The 18,236-nt window shown below is 37.2% G+C and overlaps 1 long non-coding RNA gene across 10 annotated transcripts in view; it reads right to left on the bottom strand.

The window, feature by feature from the left end:
* Positions 1–18,236, bottom strand: part of LOC105078995 (uncharacterized) — a 656,088-nt gene that overhangs the window by 285,847 nt on the left and 352,005 nt on the right. For 9 of the 10 annotated variants that reach the window (XR_012511912.1, XR_012511909.1, XR_012511906.1 and 6 more), the window contains one exon: positions 2,317–2,443. This is a non-coding gene — a long non-coding RNA (uncharacterized LOC105078995). Of the gene's footprint in view, positions 1–2,316; positions 2,444–4,913; positions 5,041–18,236 lie in introns of those variants that run through there. The other variant, XR_012511910.1, reaches the window with a different exon arrangement.

Genomic DNA, 18,236 nt, shown 5'->3' on the forward strand with positions numbered 1-18,236 from the left:
TTGTCTGCAAAATCTATGATGTTTTTTAAGACGCAGGAAAATAAGTTAAAAGCATCAGACTGTCCCACGCCCACCCCTCATCTGGAATATTTAGAACAGAACGAACCTTGTTCTAGGACTTTTCTGTCTTTCCCATCATGTCACCATCCCACATAGTCATATCCTCAAGGGACTTTTCAGGGAGCCCATATTCCAAGAAAATTATGGCATGCATTTGAGGTGAAGGGACTCATGCTTACCCAAAAACAGTTTGTTCTGATGCCCTGAAAAAAGCATGGGTTTTGTAGTGAAGGCAGACCTGGAGTTAGCTCCTGGCTCTGGCTATGAAAAGTTAGGCTCATTACCTCTCTCAGCCTCAGCTGCTTTATCAGCAAGATATGGAAATTTGATCCCATCTCTGAGTGTTATATTGACTATAAGTAATATATGTGGAAAAGCTAGCACATACTATTTTGATAAATGCTGTGCATATGAATTTATAGCTGTTAATCAAATGGAGCAGTTTCCGGATGGCATTTTAATTACATGACACAGTATCATTCAAATATGTTCTATAAGTGCTTTAGTTAAGTAGGTCTCATAAGATGGCTACATGAAACATCTGCTCTGCCCCTTTTCTTGTTAATTTTCAATTATTTACCCTTTGGATTTTGGCTAGCAACTCAGAGTTATTTGCCCTCTAAAATCACCTGAGAAAACGAGGATTTGTTTGTATACAAGACACAATCAAGATTCTGATAACCCACTATGCTGGCAACCCCGAGAGAACATAAGGGAAGAAAGGTGATGAATAAGGCATCTTTTCCCTGTTTGATCATATTTTCAGCAAAACAGCGAAATTCAGCACCACTTAGCAGCTTACAATTTTTAAGTTTAAATTTGTAATAGAAACAGGAAACTATTTCCAAGCCCTCTATTTTTTTCTTTGTTGAAACGAAGTCTGCATTTCTAACCAGCTACATGTAAACAACACTTAAGCAAGCCATCAAGCCACCAACTCAAGAAGGAGAAAACAAGTGATTGAGGTCATTGTTGCAGCGAGGAGGGTACAAGAAAAATATTTTTCAAATGTTATGATGGTCCCCTCCTTGCACCACCCTCCATTCCAGGGATGGACCTCTTACAGGTCAGTTATAAAAATACTAGCAGATTCAAGCCTGGTTAAAACAAAAGCCTTTAAAACAAAAGCCTTTAAGGAATGGGCATTATCTGCTTTTACCTCCTGAATGATAACTGCAATAGAACTGCTAACTTAGATATTACACTGAACTTTGATGACTCTAGCCTAGCCATCACCCCATACAGAAATTGCTCCTGTAACATACCCAAACCACTCCAGTGAGGGAACCACATTAACCTCCTTCCAGGCAACCCATCCTTTCCTGCTACAGTTCTGAAGCTCAGGAAAACTAGTCATTGAAAATGTTCTAACTGCAGAGCTTCCTTACTCAACAGACGATCTTGACATGGGCCCACCTGAAGATATACAGGGAAAAAGCAGACTTTCAGGGCTCCACTGATACCCAGTTAGATGCCTATTGGTAAAGCCTAACGTTGGCAGCAACTCTACCACAAGGATAGGGTGGTTCCTCTGATGATGCTTATTCTCAGCAGACAAGGATGCCACGGGTTACAGAAAGTGAGGACTTCCAACAGCTGTAAGGAATTTAAGGGTCGTTTAGCCCGTGTTTGAGCCTGAATTTCAAAGGAAAAGAGAGATCTCTGTCCCCTTTCTTTTATCCTTCTTAATCTAGTCAATATCCAATTATCTAGTTGGCACCTGAAGTGTGTGGAGCCAAATCCTAGAACAACAGCACGTTTGAGACCTGAAGCAAGTCAGGCCTCCCCCTGGGTCACCACTTTTCCTCTGTAGAGGGAAGACCCAGTCAGGTGATTTCTGTTTGAACAACAGAGGACAAACTGGGAAAACTTGTGCAATGGAACTGGCTTTAATGCCCACTGGCTGAATAATTAAGAAGACTAGATGTTAACTAGACGCATTATGGTGATCATTCTGCAGCCTACACAGATATCAAATCACTACACTGTATTCCTGAAATTAACACAATGTTCTATGTGAATTACACCTCAGAAAAAAATGGCTTTACCTTACACCTCTCACATGAATTTTCAAAAGAAAATTTACCTCCAACATCTGAACCAGTTAAGAAATTTAGACTTTACCAACCAGGTACAATGCCCAAATCTTATTCATCTCAGTACCGTCCATGTCCAGAGCAGTGTGGAGCACACAGCAGGTGCTCAGCAAACATTATCTGACCCAAGCGAGGGATTAAAATGTGTCCAAGGTCTTACCTTTAAATATATTTCTTCATGTTGGGGATGATCAGAATCACAGGCTTCTCAGCACAGTTTCTCCATATCTGCAGTTAAAGCTTCTGTCCAACGATTTGCAGAAGGCAAGCCTGAAGAGCTTCTCAACCTATGGTGTTCAAAAACAGGAGAAACACACATGAAGGAAAAACAAAACTTGTTCTCTGACATTAGTTCCCTTAATGAACGTGTGGTAGAACTTTTCATATTTATATAACATTTAAGAAAATGCTCAAAAAGGATCTATTTCATAGAAGCATAAATTCTTACTGAAGTGCCATGTTGACAGCTGTGGAACTGGGCTAAAAGTTACCTCTCATTCTGGTCTTTTCTTAAGCCAAGTTGCAATAGTATGGCTTAAAATACCAGGGAGCTCTTTATGCAGGTGACTCGAGAGTAGGATATAGAAAATATAGGTAATAATAGGTTCTTAGGGATCATTTAGACACCTCAGAAGGGTGTGTGTGAGAGAGACAGAAAGGAAAAGACCTCAAAAGCTTAAGAGTAAGAAAGGTTTCCAAACAATTCAAAAAAGATTAGAAATTTTATTATTGTCTGGTGTACATATAAGAATACATAGCTTCATCATCGACTGAGAGGGTAAGGAGTTGGTAGTGAAAGTGAAGAGGAATTCCTAATGCCAACCTTATTGCTTTAACTTAAGTAAACTTTGTCTACAGGAGCTCTACATAATTTTTAAGTAGATTTTGTGTCTTCTTATTGTTGGTACTATATGGATGGTTTCATATGAGACAGTTCCCCAGAGATGGATACCAACTTGTCTGAGGCACAAACTCTGCCTTACAGACCTTACTGACCTCAGTATGATCTATTTGCAATGCCTGGCACATAGCAGCTGCTCAGTTAGTCTAGAAATGTTTTGATTGAATGAAATAACATTTCTCTTTTCTAGGCGTACCTTCAGAAGCTTTTCCTCATTACTCTTCAATTGTTCTATACTTTTCTTTCGTGTGTGTTTTCACCCTAGTAACTTGTATTCACTTTAGTGGGGATTTTGCACATCTGAAGGCTCTTGTCCTTCAGATTGTGTCATCTTGAGTCATCATAAAGACTTTAGAAACAGAGAATAGATCTTTTTCTTTTTATAACCCATTAGTTTGGACAGGGCTCTTCTCTTAAAAGATGATAGAGTTTGCAGTGTAGGAAACTGGCAAAAGCACCTTTCCTCATTCCAACCATACAGTTCCTGAGGCTTTTGTGTTGTTACATGATTCTACCTACCATGACTGATTGTTTTAATAGTAAGCATTTAATTCCACCTGGACTCATCAGAATCTTTTCCCTTAAGAGTTTTGATTCTAAAAGTAGAGAGTGTATTTCTTTAACACAAAACCTACAAGATGTGGACATCAATGTTCCATAGGACCAAGTTTCCAGCGACAAGGATGACCTGGTCTGAAAGCATAAAGCCAACACACAAAGAGGCAGATAATGGAAATGCTAAGAAATAGAATTCTGAGGGCATTCAAATCCTTAGCTACCATCCTATCTGTGGTCCAGCTAAAACCCTGACATTCCTATAGTTGGTTTAGTTCATTCATTCAGTAAATATTCAGTAAGCACCTACTACATGCCAAGCACTTTGCTAGGTATTGAAGGTGCAACAGTGATCAAGACGCATATGGCCTCTAGCCTGGCAGGGCTGTGAACCATTAAATCCACACCCCCCACCAACTATCACCACTTTTTTGCCTAAATTAGTTTGAATAACAACCAAGAGGATGGTAACTTCAGCTATATTATAAATTAAACTTCTGTGGATTTATCTGTGAAGTTAATCATAACAACTTTTATGACAAAAATCTATTTTCCTAACAACTATGCCTGAATTGCTTAAAATTCCCCTGAAAACTCAAAAACCCTTTTCTGGCATACTCAACACCTAAGAAATCTCAAACTTCTATCAATTCTTAAAAAAAATTTTGAATTTAAGTATAACATGATGCAACGCATAGTTTTGTTTCAAGCAATACTATTTTATTCCCTGACACCAGCTATTCAGGGAACTGATATAGAACTTTCTCTTTTTCCCAACCTGGGTTCTTTTAAAGCCTGTAGATAGTGTTAGACCACACCTCCAAGGCCTCTCTAGTTTTAACATTTGAAGATAATAATGATAATGACATCTACTTTTAAAATACCATAATGTTAGGTAAAGAAGATGAGTTTATCTTCTACAATGTGATCTTTCCAAACTCAGATATGAGGAGGTCACTCGCCAGCTCAGGGTCCAGCAAGAGGAATGTAGAGGATGTGAGAAAAAAAAAAAAAAATCCCTTCACCAGGACTCTGTGCTGGGAAATCCTACTACCTGCATCTGCCCTTCACGCCCACACTTCACAAGGCACAGCTGGGAGCAACTTCGACAAGGAATTCACAGGGGAATGCCCCATGCGGAGCCCACCCTGGGACACACAGCCCCTCACAGCTACCGAGTAGGTGGTTTTCTAGGACTTCAATTTCATGGCCAGGGTCTGCTAGCCCTCTCCCCCACCCCTGCCCCACTTGAGCTCTGCCCCCTCCACCCAAAAAAAGGGAGAGGTGGGGAAGCTTCTTACCAGCTGAGCTCCATCACACGTGAATCCTAACAGAACGCTTTCCTGCATTCAATACATTTCCTCCCTTCAATACATTTCTTGTTTGTGTAATTTCTCTCAGACATAATATAGTCAGAACTCCTCCCGGCGGCTTTTCCACGTAGATTATATTCCTGGCGTTTCTCTCGAGGTTGAGATGGAGCCTGTTGATTAAGGGTTAAGTGGTAACCAAAGGCTTTCTGCCTTTCTTTCCACTCACAAGGGTTCTCCCCGACAAAAAGGTCTGCAGCTTTTCCTGCCAGTAGATGGTTTTCCCCAAACTTAACCTGATTTGCAGTGGTCTTTTTGGTTTTCAGTTGAGGCTTCTGGTCTGCACAGGGGTCTTGGAGAATTCTCCCCTCCATCTTTAGCCCTTCCCGCTCCGCCTGGGCGCTGAGACTGGGATTCTGCAGAGACGACCTCCTCCCCACCACTGAGGCCAGGGTCCGACAGTTCTCCAGCACCACGTTCCTACAGGATTTTCTGAGCAGAGTTCAGCAACGCCCCCTCCTCATGGAGGCACCCACCGCCGCTTCTTCAAAGGTCACGAAGTCCTTTGACCAGGTTGTCAGCGACCCATTGCTTCCTTCCCCACCATCCCCTCCTGGAGACCGGTGGGGTCCTGAGCAGGCACAGAGATGGAAAGTTGAAAAATTCCCCTTGAAATCGGGGGGGGGGGGGGGGGGGCAAGGACTGCAGTTGTCAGCCCTTTACCAAGTGATGGTACCAGAGGTCCCAGCCAGGGCAGAAATGCAAGAGCTACTGGCTGGTCCCAGAAGCAGGTAAATGAGAGAAACCCTGGCGCCTTCTTCACAGGAGTGAACACAGCGTTCTGGCAGTCACGGGGCTTGAAAGGGATAGAAGGCCCCCGGGGCTGGCCCCGGAGCGCCTGACGCGGCAGGCAGCAGCCGCCTCCTTCAGGAATTGACGTCAGGTGGGCTCATCAGTTACCAGGGACTAGTTAAGCCCCATAATTAAGAGGATTGGATAGTCATGTGAGTGAAGCAGGGACTGGTCAAGCAGGGGATGTACAGAGAAGCAAGAGAACAGCTATCTTGAATAGCCTAACTATGTCCATTACCTAATCCAAAGTCAAGTACATTTGGCACCACCCAAACAGGAGGAAAAAACCTGAGCAATTCTTGGTGATTAAAAAAAAAAACAACTGACTGACTTAATCTATTCTTGATGAAAGCAGAGAATAAAGTAAGATTCAACCAATCAAGACACAAGGTTAAGCTATGCAGTATACCGTATGTATGTATTTACATGCAATATAATGTGTATGTGCAGTCGAACTGTAATAATTCTACATAATAAAGCTGAAAAAGGGGGAAAAAAGAGAGAGAAAAGGAATACGTAACTCATGACTGCGTGGGCTATAATAAAATTAAAAAGTATGCATTATACACTTAAAAAAAAAGACATTAGGTAGAATTGCAGAGTGACAAGCTATCTGCACAGGCCCAGGTGGAAACAGAGCCATTACTCTGTGTGACCTAGACTATAACTATGAAACTGGGAAGGAACCTACATGACCCTCAAAAAGGTAGCATCTTATACAGGTTAAAAACACAAACTCTGCAGTCCAAGTCCAAATCGTAGCTCCACCATGGAATATCACTGTAACTTTGGGTAAATCTTTTTATCTTTCTATGCCTCAGTTCCCTCACCTATAAAATGGGAATAATATGGGTACCTATCATAGGGGTTTTGGTGAAGAGGAAAGAGGAGTGAGAATAATGCAAGAATATACGTAGAGTGTTTAACATATTGACTAATACTTGGCAAGCGCTTAAAAGATATTAACTATTAGCATTATCAAAATCATTATTAACCTCATCAACCTCACCTAGGACAGTCTCTCATTTTACAAGTGAATAAAGCAGCTTTTCTTAGCGCTGGTACTAATGAACTGCAATTATTTAGAACATGCAACATGAGTAATTTATTTTTAATTTTTAATTATCAGATTGATGTCTGACAATTTTTATGCACATACATAAACAACAATTTCATATGGTTCAAACTAATACTAGTTTTAAGATGATTTACTTAAATAATATAAATTAGGGTACATCAAGGATTAAATCTATTAGTCTTTCATTCTTATATTTATGCTTGTGCTTCTCTACCCAGCGGCCCAGGCAACAGTTTTTGTAAAGCTCCCCTGGTGATTCGAAGGTGAAGATTTCTTACACTTTCCTGAGTTTAGAGAATCACTGCTTTCTGCTTTCTCACATGGGAGAGACAAGAATGCAGTCAAATAGCCTCCAGGAAACCATCATTGATTTAAACCAGTGATTCTCAACCCTGGGACTGATTAGAATTACCTGAGGAGGACTTAAAGTCCAAATCCCAGCTGAGACCATGTAAATTATATTGATAAGTATAAAGGAGGGGAGCGGATAGCTCAGTGGTAGAGCAAGTGCTTAGCATGCACGAGGTCCTGGGTTCAATCCCCAGCACCTCCATTAAATAAGTAAATAAACCTAATCCCCCCCCCCAAAAAAAGAACGAATAAAAAAATATAAAGTAGTATCTCACTTCTATAACAAAATGCATTTTACTCACAAGAGCCAAGATATGAAACAACTTTTTCTTTTGCCACAGGCAGTAAGGTGGGGTACTGTTGTGCTGACTTTACTAGTAAGTTTAAATCATGATTTCTGTGCATCCAAAAAAAAGTTTGTTTTTTTTTTTTAACATATCTTTGAATCTTTTGTGGACAGATGGATGGAGCATGGTTAACATAGTTGCAAGGGCATCCTTGCAAGGGGAAATCATATTTTTATTCTACATACAAGTAGGGGTACATTATTAAAGGGCTATATAATATAAGGACTTATCTCTCAAGTATCAGGTGACAATGACCTCTGTAATAATCAATACCCAGTGTTTACACCTGTCAGCCGAGGAGGGCTGGAGAGGGATTCGAGGAGGTGAGCTGCCCCAACTCAAAGAAGGCACAACGAGCTGACATGGAGCGAAACGGCACTTCATTCTAGTACAACAAAATGGCACGCCACCAGCGCAGCACACTTGTCCTTTTTATATATTCTGCCCCCACATGCATATTGTTCATAATACTTACGCATGCCATTGGCGCATGCGTATAGTTCATAATGCAGACTCACGCTACTAGCGCACGCGTACATTTACCTCTCACCAGGTGCAAGCTGTTGTGAACTTCGGCCTGGGCCCCGCCGCCTACTCACTTAAGGCTAACGACAACACCTCTTGAGAGCTAACCGAGCCTTCACAAACTCTTCATATGCGAGCTGACTGCTGATACTGACAAGAGTGCAAACCACCTTGCAGGTGACGATCTAACAACAGGCCGTTTTCTGTTTTTTGCTGTTAAGACAACACTTTCTTCCATTTATTAATAGTCCTCTCTCCTAATGTAATATCAAAGGAAGGAGGAGAGTTAGAAGACGGGAAAGGCGGTAGATTCTGGCCTACAGTATTTTTAGACAGCAGCAATTCATTTCCTTCACCATTCTCATCCCACACTCTTATTCAGTTAGAATATTGCTATTAAACTTGGTATTTATCCAATAGGCATTTAACTTCGAATTTTAACTTTGGAATGAAGAAAACAGGCATAACTTATTTTTCTGTTAGCCTACATAATACTTAGTAATTGTTTGAATGAGACTTTTATTTTCAAGAGTCTTTAAACTCTGTGATTTGAATTACCTGACCAAAATTTCTTGGGTACTAGAAGGTCACCTGTGACTTTTTTGCAGGGAAAAGAATGTGACCAAAGTAATTCTCATCTCTGAGTTGGACAAGTATGCATGTAATAGGGAAGAACAAATCTGATTCCATATTAGATCTGTTGCTTTAGCTCTAACCCTGTGCTCTGTTTCCTGTGCTGAGTCATGCTGGTTCTGCATCTTTTGTAAAAGAATGTTGCTTAGAGCTTGAAATGTACAGGCTAGCCCATTCTCAAGGCTCTGACCTTTAACTGCATAACACTTTTCCATTCAGATAGAGATAAAAATTTGCAAAACAGAAAATAAACTTTGTCTTGTTAGAGGTTTACAGGAAAATCATTAACTGACCTATACACACACCAGAAAAAGGATTCCAACACCAAGAAGTTTGCAACAATCAACCATACCTCCTCCCCTTTTTAGTATAAAAGGAGCCTGAATTCTGACTTGGGTGAGAATGTGCTCCAGGAAGAACTGCCATCTTCTCAGTCTGCTGGCTATCTGGATAAAGCCATTACTCCTTGCCCCAGCACCTCATCTCCCGATTTATTGGCCTGTCATACAGCGAGCAGAACAAGTTTAGACTCAGTAACATGTCTACTTTATCTTATTTACTCATTTTAAAAGGTGGCCTGTTTTATTATCTATTCTTGGCTTGAGCATTGGAAATCAATAAGCATGTGATTGAGAAAACATTAGCAACATAGGGACTGGAACTGAAATGATCACTATCAGGCAATCCCAAAATAATCAAACTAATGTCTTTGTTCTTTAATTCAAATGTAACCTTTTACTAACTGCTTTATGATTAAAATGTTCCTTTGAAACTAAATTAATTTTTCTCCTCTTCACGAGATCATAGATGATGAGGATTTTATTTACAGCCTGCCAAAATTACCCATCTACATAGCACTGACCACCCTCTGAATAGTGACACTTTTATTGATGAAGCTTAATGTCCTATTAAGAATTAAGCATGAGAAACTATGTGTATATAAATCAATAAATAAAAGAAACAAGTGACTTTGATGGAATTACCTAAAACAGATTTTTTTTTAAAAGATGAAATTGGAAGACAGAGCATCCTTTCCTGACTCCTGTTGAAGGAAGCCAGCTCACACCCACTGAACAGTACAGGGAACTCATTAAAACTTATCCCACTTGCCTTTGTTCCCCAAATTTGTCTGAGTTAGTTCCATCTTCCTTGTTTTACTACTTCTTACTCTGAGCTTTCCGGGCACCTCAGTTCCTCTGCAGCCCCCCACACCCCACACACTTACATATCACCCTTTTTTGACTCCATGCCTCAGGCCAAATTTTCCACCCAACCTTTTATCAGCTATCCCAGTTGAGACTCACTGCTTGGATTCTTACAGGATATAACTTCCATCTGTTCTGGGCACCTGAGTGTTTCCACAAATAAGAGTGTTTTCCCAGCCCCAGAGGAAGCACTGGCTGAATCATCACACCCCATTCACTCAAGCTGGGGGGTATGGGTGGGGTGAGGAGGTCAACAGCTGGTTACTAAATTTGTTAAGGGGCATAATTTGCAAAGATCAGGATGACACAAGAAAGAAATGTGAGATTAGGAAAGAAAAAATAAGTTATTAATACACATATTTAGTACTGGTAAACCCATAACGGCAGGTCTAATTTTTACTGCAAACAAAAAGGACATAAAGAATCTGGAGATGATGCAGAGTCTCACGGATATTTTAGTGTTTTTCCTTAAACATTTTCTAAATCTGGCCTACATTTGGAAAAAGAAAAATTATCTTCTTAGTATATCTGCTTTTTTACTCAGTAACTTCTAGACCCTCCCCAAACAAAGTCATAAGAATTCTGCAAGTCCTACTTCTCTTTGTTCAATCTTATTTACATTATTCTAAATCATATTATTATACAGATTATTGAATAAGTGCAAAGAATACTTGTAGGCAGGATACACAGGAATACTCAGGCTGCTACCTGCACCTAGCTTAAAAAATAAAACATGGCCAGTCATTTGATGTTCCTGCATGCTTTCATGTGATCTCCCAGTTGCTGTGAGCCCCGCAGCCTTGCTCCCAAGAATTTTGAGTTTATTAATCCCATACTTTGTGGTTTTATCACATATGGTTGTAGCATGACAACGTAGTATTTAGTTTGCATTATTTGAACTTTATACAAATGGTGTAGTAATTCTGCAAATTGTCGATTTACTTTAAAATTATTATTCATACGGGTTGACTCATATAGCTGAAATTCATTATCAGTTCTGCATTTTGTTCTACTATGTGAATACAGCAACTGCCCATTCAGTTGAACAATTGAATTGCTTAAAATGTTTGCAGTTACAAACATTGCAGATACAAACATTCTTGGTTCACATGTGCAAGAGTTTCTCTCAGGCACATGCCTAGAAGTGAAAGCTCTGGGTCATGAGGTTAGCACAGGTCTTTAAATTTACAAGATCACATCAAGTGGTTTTCCAAAGAGGGTTTATCAACGTATTCAGTCTGTCAACTATTGAAAGATATGTGTTAAAATATTCCACAGTGATAGTGGATTTGACAGATTCTACTTGTAGTTTTGTCATGTACGTTTGTGTCTTTAAGTTCATAGAAGTTTTGAACTATTACAACTTGCTAGTGACTTGACACTTTATTATGTAGTAATTTTTTATGTCTCTGTAGTACATTATTTGAACATTATATCTTAAAGTTTCCTTGGTACAATATTAATATAGCTTCTTTGTCACTCTTTTTGTTAGCATTAGCCTCCTACATGACTTTGTCAACCTTTTACTTCCAACATTTCATGCCCTTATGTTTTGGGTGTATATCTTGTAAAAAAAATCCTGTATCTGGACTTTTTATATAATCTGAAATAGTTGCTTTTTAACTGAAAATTTTAATCAATGTACAATTATTATTATTTCTTCCTCTCCAATTCTATTCCTTTAATTTATTTTTAAAATATTTAGTATGCTATTTATTTCTGCCTTCTCTCCTTTTTTTCTCCTTTCTCAGTTTTGCCAAATGTTTTTCTTGTTTTTAATTCAGTTCCTTGCTTATTATCTCTATTGTGTCTTTGTTTTCTAGTTCATTGATTTTTTTGCTGTTGTCTCCATTATTTCCTCTTTAGATTAATGTTTTCATCCTTTTAATATCTTAAGTTGTATCCTTAGCTCATTAATTTTCAACACTTATTTTTCTCTAATATAAATATTTAAGGCTAAAATTTTTCTCAAAATATTACTTGTATTGCCTTCCATGTTTTATAGGAAGCATTTTTATTTTCTTTCAGTTCTTACTATTTATCCTTAATATCCATTATGATCATAATGATTTTCCTTGATTTTTGAGTAATTTAGAAATTTATTTTAACTCACAAATATTAAGAAAATTTTTATTTAGCCTTTTATTTTTCAGCTCTGACTTAATTACATTGTGGTCTAAGATTTTGGGCAGAACAATAACTTTGAAATTTGATAGAAACTTGCTCCATTACCTAGTATATAATCAATTTTTATAAGTGCTCCATCTATAAAAGTTTGAGAAGCATGTGTATTTTCTAATGTTGGATACAGAATTCTGTAGAAGTCCATTAAATTAAGTTTGCACTTGTCTGTTCTAATCTTATAAAAAGTTTGCTTATTTTATGTCTGTTTTCCTTCAATAATGCACAGAGGTATGGAATTTCTCTCTATGATGGTGGGGAGTTTGTCAGTTCACATATATTTTGAGGCTACTTAATTAGTTGCACACTTATTTAGAATTGTTGTATTTTCCTAATGAAACCAAACTTTTCTCATTGCATTGTGACTTTCGGTATACATTATACTTTTTTTCTTTAAAATCTCTTTTTTTTTTTTCCTCTGGTACTATTACAGCCACATCAGATTTCCTTCATTAGTAATTGCCTGATAAAACTTTCTCCACCCTTTTGCTTTCAATCTTTATGTGTCTGTATGCTTTAGATGTGTCTTTTATAAGTAACAGTTATCTGAATGATTTATTGATTTGCAATCTCTGTCATTCAACTGGTGAGTTAAGTCCATTTACACTTATTATAATTATTGATATATTTGAACTTCTTCCTATGATATTTTTTATTTTTTATTTGTCTCACTTGTCCCCTTACCTTTTTCCTGTCTTCTTAACTTTTTATTGAGCTTTTGGTGTCTTTTTTTCTTTAATGTAATTTTTTCCCACATATTGACTTGGAATTGATATACTCTTTCTATTGATTACCCATGGCATTTTAACCTGCTTGCTTAACTTAACAAAGTCTAGCATTAAAATACAATTGAACAATAAAAGGACTTTAAAACACATTAGTACTGATCACCACCTTTCCCAATTAACATACTATTAGACACTATTGTCATCATTTTATTGAATGTTTGTTTGAATTGTTCAACATTTTTTTCTTTTATTTCTGTGATCATTTTTTGCTTTTTCTTGAAAATAGTCTTTAGATTTTAGAGGTTTTATGAGAATAAATTTTCTGGCAATAGGCAATTTTTGAATCTTCAAATCTTTTTAAGAATATATTTTACATCATTTTCAGCAGAAGTATTATTCACAGTAGCTAGTCCTTAATCCCTGCCAGAAACAGAAAAGCAAGTCACAAAAATCTTTAAATATTTGTAAAATAGAACCTAAAGAAAGAAATTGAAAAAAATAGACTTTTTATAGTAATAATTGTCATCTTTCATGTAAAAAGATGATATGCCATTAGTAGAATTTGTGTTTTGAGTTAGAATGATTTGCACAGATCTAGCTGTATTACATGCCCCATTTCTCAGGTGGGTTCTGGCACACATTCTTGAGTTGGCAGAGGAAAATCATACCCATGGCCTTGAAACAGAGCCCAAGTAATTGGTCCCATATGGTCACTGAAGCCATGGCCTTGACTTCTTCAGCAGCACATACTGACCCACTGTGCCAATCAACTTAAGTTGACCACTCTGATGAGTTATTCCCCCTGAAGGAAATGGTTGATTTTTATCTTTAACTTCAACTATAGTAATGATGTGCACACAGAAGTATAGCTGATAAATGTAGTTAGAAGAACTAAAGCAGAAAAATACCATTTCTTTCACCATAATTGAAAAAGACAAGGATCATCATTAGAATCCAAAACCATTAGGTGAAAGGTTTGCGGGTAACAAGATATTCACACAGTCTCTCACATCATCCCACAGATTACATATTAAATGCCAGACTACTGATCAGGAGGAAACTTTCTTTGCATTCAGAACGCAGGACATTCTACGAGACAATAGGTTTACGTTCTTCAAAAAAAAAAAGATAATGTCATTAAAAACAAACAAGAAATAGGCCAGCAGAGTATTTTGGACTGAGAGACTAAAATGACATAACAACCAAATGTAATACAAGAACTTTGATGATCGCATTTTGAATTTTTAAAAGTACCTTTAAAAGACATTTCCCCAGTTGAACATGAATAGCACACAAGGTAATGTTACTGAATGTTAGTTTTAGGTGTGAGATTGGCATTGTAGTTATGTAGGAGAACATTCTTATTCTTAGGATTTACAAGCAGATGTGGTTAAGGGTGAAGTGCAGTGATGGTTGCAACTTAGAATGAGATAGAGACAGAGATGAATAGATAGACTAGATAGACAGATACATACATACATACATACATATATACACACACACATACATACATACATGGATGGGATGGAAGGGCCAAATGTGGTAAATGTTTACAATTTAATGAAGGATATGTGTCCAATTTCTTTAGTCTTAAAATTTTTCCAAAAAAAAGCTGGGAGAAGTAATGTAGAAGATGACACATTCTCTTCCTTTACTTCACTGTATAAGAAATCTAATCCTGAAATATAGCTTAAGATATTTAAGTGGAATACATTTCATAGTGAAGGCTGATAAACACTGAAACAAATGTCTGAACAAGTTGTGGCATCTCCTCGTGGGAGATCTTAAAACTTAGTGTGTGTTTGCCTAGGATGACTTGATGATATTATAATCACTCAAGCTAAATGCCTGGCTGAAAGCTAATACCTCAGTATCCTCTCTGGCTTAGGAAATTTCTGATCATTAACTTACTTCAAGGACAATAATACTCTTATAACTAGCTGAGAATTCCAAAGAACAATACAGCAAAATAATCTGTTATTGAGGGCCTGTGAAATTATATTCAGACTTCAAAATATGGGTCAGCACACTAATGCAATAGATTTCCGGTAGTTAAATTGTGTTAATATTCAATACTCATCTGAGTAGTTTAAGATAGAAGCCAATTGTATTACCAATGGATTAGAGAAATAAAATTTCCCCCAAATCTAAAATCAATTTCTGGCCAATCTGGATTGTTTAACCATTTTAAGCTAAAGATATTGTTAGTTAAGAAAGCATGTTCTAGTATATACTTTACGCCTTTTTGAAAAAATCTGAGAATTTTAGGGCTGATTAATTTACAAGATTAATTTTTACCCTGAATACTGGCAAAATGTTAGGGGTCATAAAAGTATCAGGGCAAATAAATACTTTACAAACATACAATATTGTGAAAGAATGAGGTGATTACAAGGGAAATTATGAAACGTAATGCAAATTAAAATGTGTTGATTTCTAATTTTGTAAATTCATTCTCATTTGCATTAAAAATAAACATAAAATAAGTCATTCCTATAACCACCAAAAGAAAAGCTATAGTGATTAAAATGTTGATGCTTTAAACAAAATCTACCAAAAATGTACCATTAGGGCACACAATGTAAAAATATAAAACTTTAAACAAGTAATCTTGCCTAAGTATTGAATTATTTACATAATAAAATAAAAAACAATTATTTCACCAAGTGATAATTTATCTGTGACATTTCTTAAACGGTCTCTGGAGACCTTCACCCAAGACTCAAAAAGAACATTTTATCCTGCAAATGCCTGAATCACCTAAGGAACTTTTGATTTTGTTTTGAAAGATTTACAGGGTTGAAGATTTGTCTTGTTAATTAACACTTTTATCACCAAGAGCTTTTTCCTTATGTTTACACAAGTTAGCCCTCGCTGTATTTAATACCATTTTTCTTGTTAGAACTGAGCAGGTCAAAGTATGTACTGGTGTAGTACAGCCATACCAATAAACTCCAAGTTATTTCAACTTGCTCTAAACGGACTCACCTTGAATTCTTCTCTATGTCTCTCTTGCAGGGGAATGACTGGGAGAGCTGGAAAGAACCTTTAGATTATACAGTTCTGTGGTTTTCAATATGGGCCCTGAGAAGCCTTCATGATTTTCACAGACATATCTTCTCTGTCTCCCAACCAGCAACTCAGAAAGCTTCCCAGAAGGCTAACATTTATAAAAACTTGAGGTCTACATTTGAGGCTCATGTACTTAGTTATTCCTTTTTTATGTAGTTCTTAATCTTTTCAATATTTTTTTTTCCTTTCTGGGCCATTAATGCTCTAGTTTCTGAAAAAGCCATCAAATTTATAGACTATAAAATTGGACATATGGGTAGTATCCCCAAATTTATAGTTTTCAAGTGAAGTGCCAACCAAAAAAGTAATTACAGTAAAATTTATTTGTAATTTATGTTCCAGATGCTGGAGGATGTTGGAGATGTTACTTAGAATGCCTTGGATGAAAAGAACAATATGAAAAAGAAAGAGGATCAAAAAGAAGAAAATATAGCTATGTTGTTCATAAGAAAAAAGATTTCATAAGTGTAATAATTCATTTTTAAAACATAAAAAGTCCTAATTGTTTTTATTTTACTTTAATTAATTCTGAACAAATAATATAGTCACAAAGTCCAAAAATCAAAAAAATATGAAAATGTCCACAGTGACAGCTGCTCTCTCAGCCTGGCCCTCTGTCTACCAGTCCCTTCCAACAGGGTAACTGTCATTATGGTGTCTGTGTGTCCTTCCAAAAAAAATTTATATACACAAAAACCAAATACTAATATGTATTTATCCCCCTCCATTTTGCACATATGTAAATATACATGCTGCTCATAAACTTTTTTTTTTGCTTAATATACCTTAAAACATTTATTGAACTTGTAACCTGGTATGTGCCTGACACCCTTACAGGAAGCTATAAATGAACTACACAAATATTCTACTTGTAATTTTTAATCACAGTATTCTTCTAGAAATTGCCAGAAACTAAGTCATCACGGATGGGCCACATTTCTCCATATGGACAACACTGTAAAGGAGGGAGGGATTGTATCCCTGACCCAGGACCAACATCAAATAAATTATAGTTATGACCAAAATATATTATTAAGTCAAAGCTAGAAAAGGAACATTTAAATTAGTGTTAAGTAGTTTAAATTTCCCCCAAAGCATAAATTATACACATATAAATACAAATTTCCAAAAGATTATATAAGCCCCAGTGCATGCAAACAGCTATATATAAACTTTTACCATAAATTTTATCTGTCTAAAAATATGCTCATGACAGACACATTTGATATTTTTCTTGTCTTCTTAGAATTTTTAAGGGTGGTACGTTTTGGAGGGGTATGATTTTGACGCCCAAATTCTCCTTTTCACAAAGTCACACGCTTTTTTTCTTCCCTTGGTAAATGTCTTGTACCATGCAGAGCTATTCAAAATCATTTCACTGATTCTATTCTATTCAAAAATAATCATGGAAGCAGATACATATTTGAAGTCTTTTCAGTCAGGTCTTTAAAGAGTTTATAGAACAAGAGTCTTAAGAAAATTTCCTTTTGATGTCCCTCCAACTCCCTTTCCTCTCTTCTTACCCAGCAGCTTGCAGACCCTACTCTACAAAAGTGTCAGCCCTTCACACAGCTCTGGCCCTCCCAGCTCTTTTCCTAGGACCAGCTCTCCCGCAAGTTAAGAGGCTCCAAAACAGCCAGCATATTCCCAACAGCCAATTGTAACGCCCCTTCCCCTGTAAAAGCTCACGATCTGGGAGTGATGACTACTGATTGGAGAACTCAGAGTTGCCAAGAATGTAGATGGTGGAGCAAGTGGTTGAGTCAAAAGGAAGAATGTCAATAGGATGTATAGTTGTGTTACTGCTACAATGATATGCCACCAGTGATTGTGAAACACATCAGTGAATTTGGTTGCAAGTTGAATTCCCAACATAAAAGCTGAATGGGTGCTGATGACTGTAATAGTGGCAGTAAACTTGAGTTCCTGGCACTTTATCCGCATTGGGACAGTGGAACAAAGGTCGTCTCTTCATTGTGCCAGTTCCACAGATAAGCGTTGGGTGTTGTTCTAACATACATAGCCTTGAGTCTGATTCTCTCTAATACTGTTCTATACATCTGTGGTTCCGGTACAGTATCCAGGATAAATTCTGTGGTTTGCAACTAAAACCTCTGGCTAATAAACTTTATTTCGCAGGATTGTAAAAGTCAAACGAGATACTATAAATCACTAATTAGCGTAGGTTGGTATTATGATAAACTTTTAAATTTGCGTTTGAAAGAAAGGATGATATTTAGTTGTAAGAAGCACGGCTGACTCTATAACATATTTCACTCCTATCGGATAGCTTCTTTGAACAGCACCTTATATGTAATTTGTGGGCATTTAAGAATAGTGAA

Source organism: Camelus bactrianus, chromosome 15 (assembly GCF_048773025.1).
Source record: "Camelus bactrianus isolate YW-2024 breed Bactrian camel chromosome 15, ASM4877302v1, whole genome shotgun sequence".
NCBI lineage: Eukaryota > Metazoa > Chordata > Mammalia > Artiodactyla > Camelidae > Camelus > Camelus bactrianus.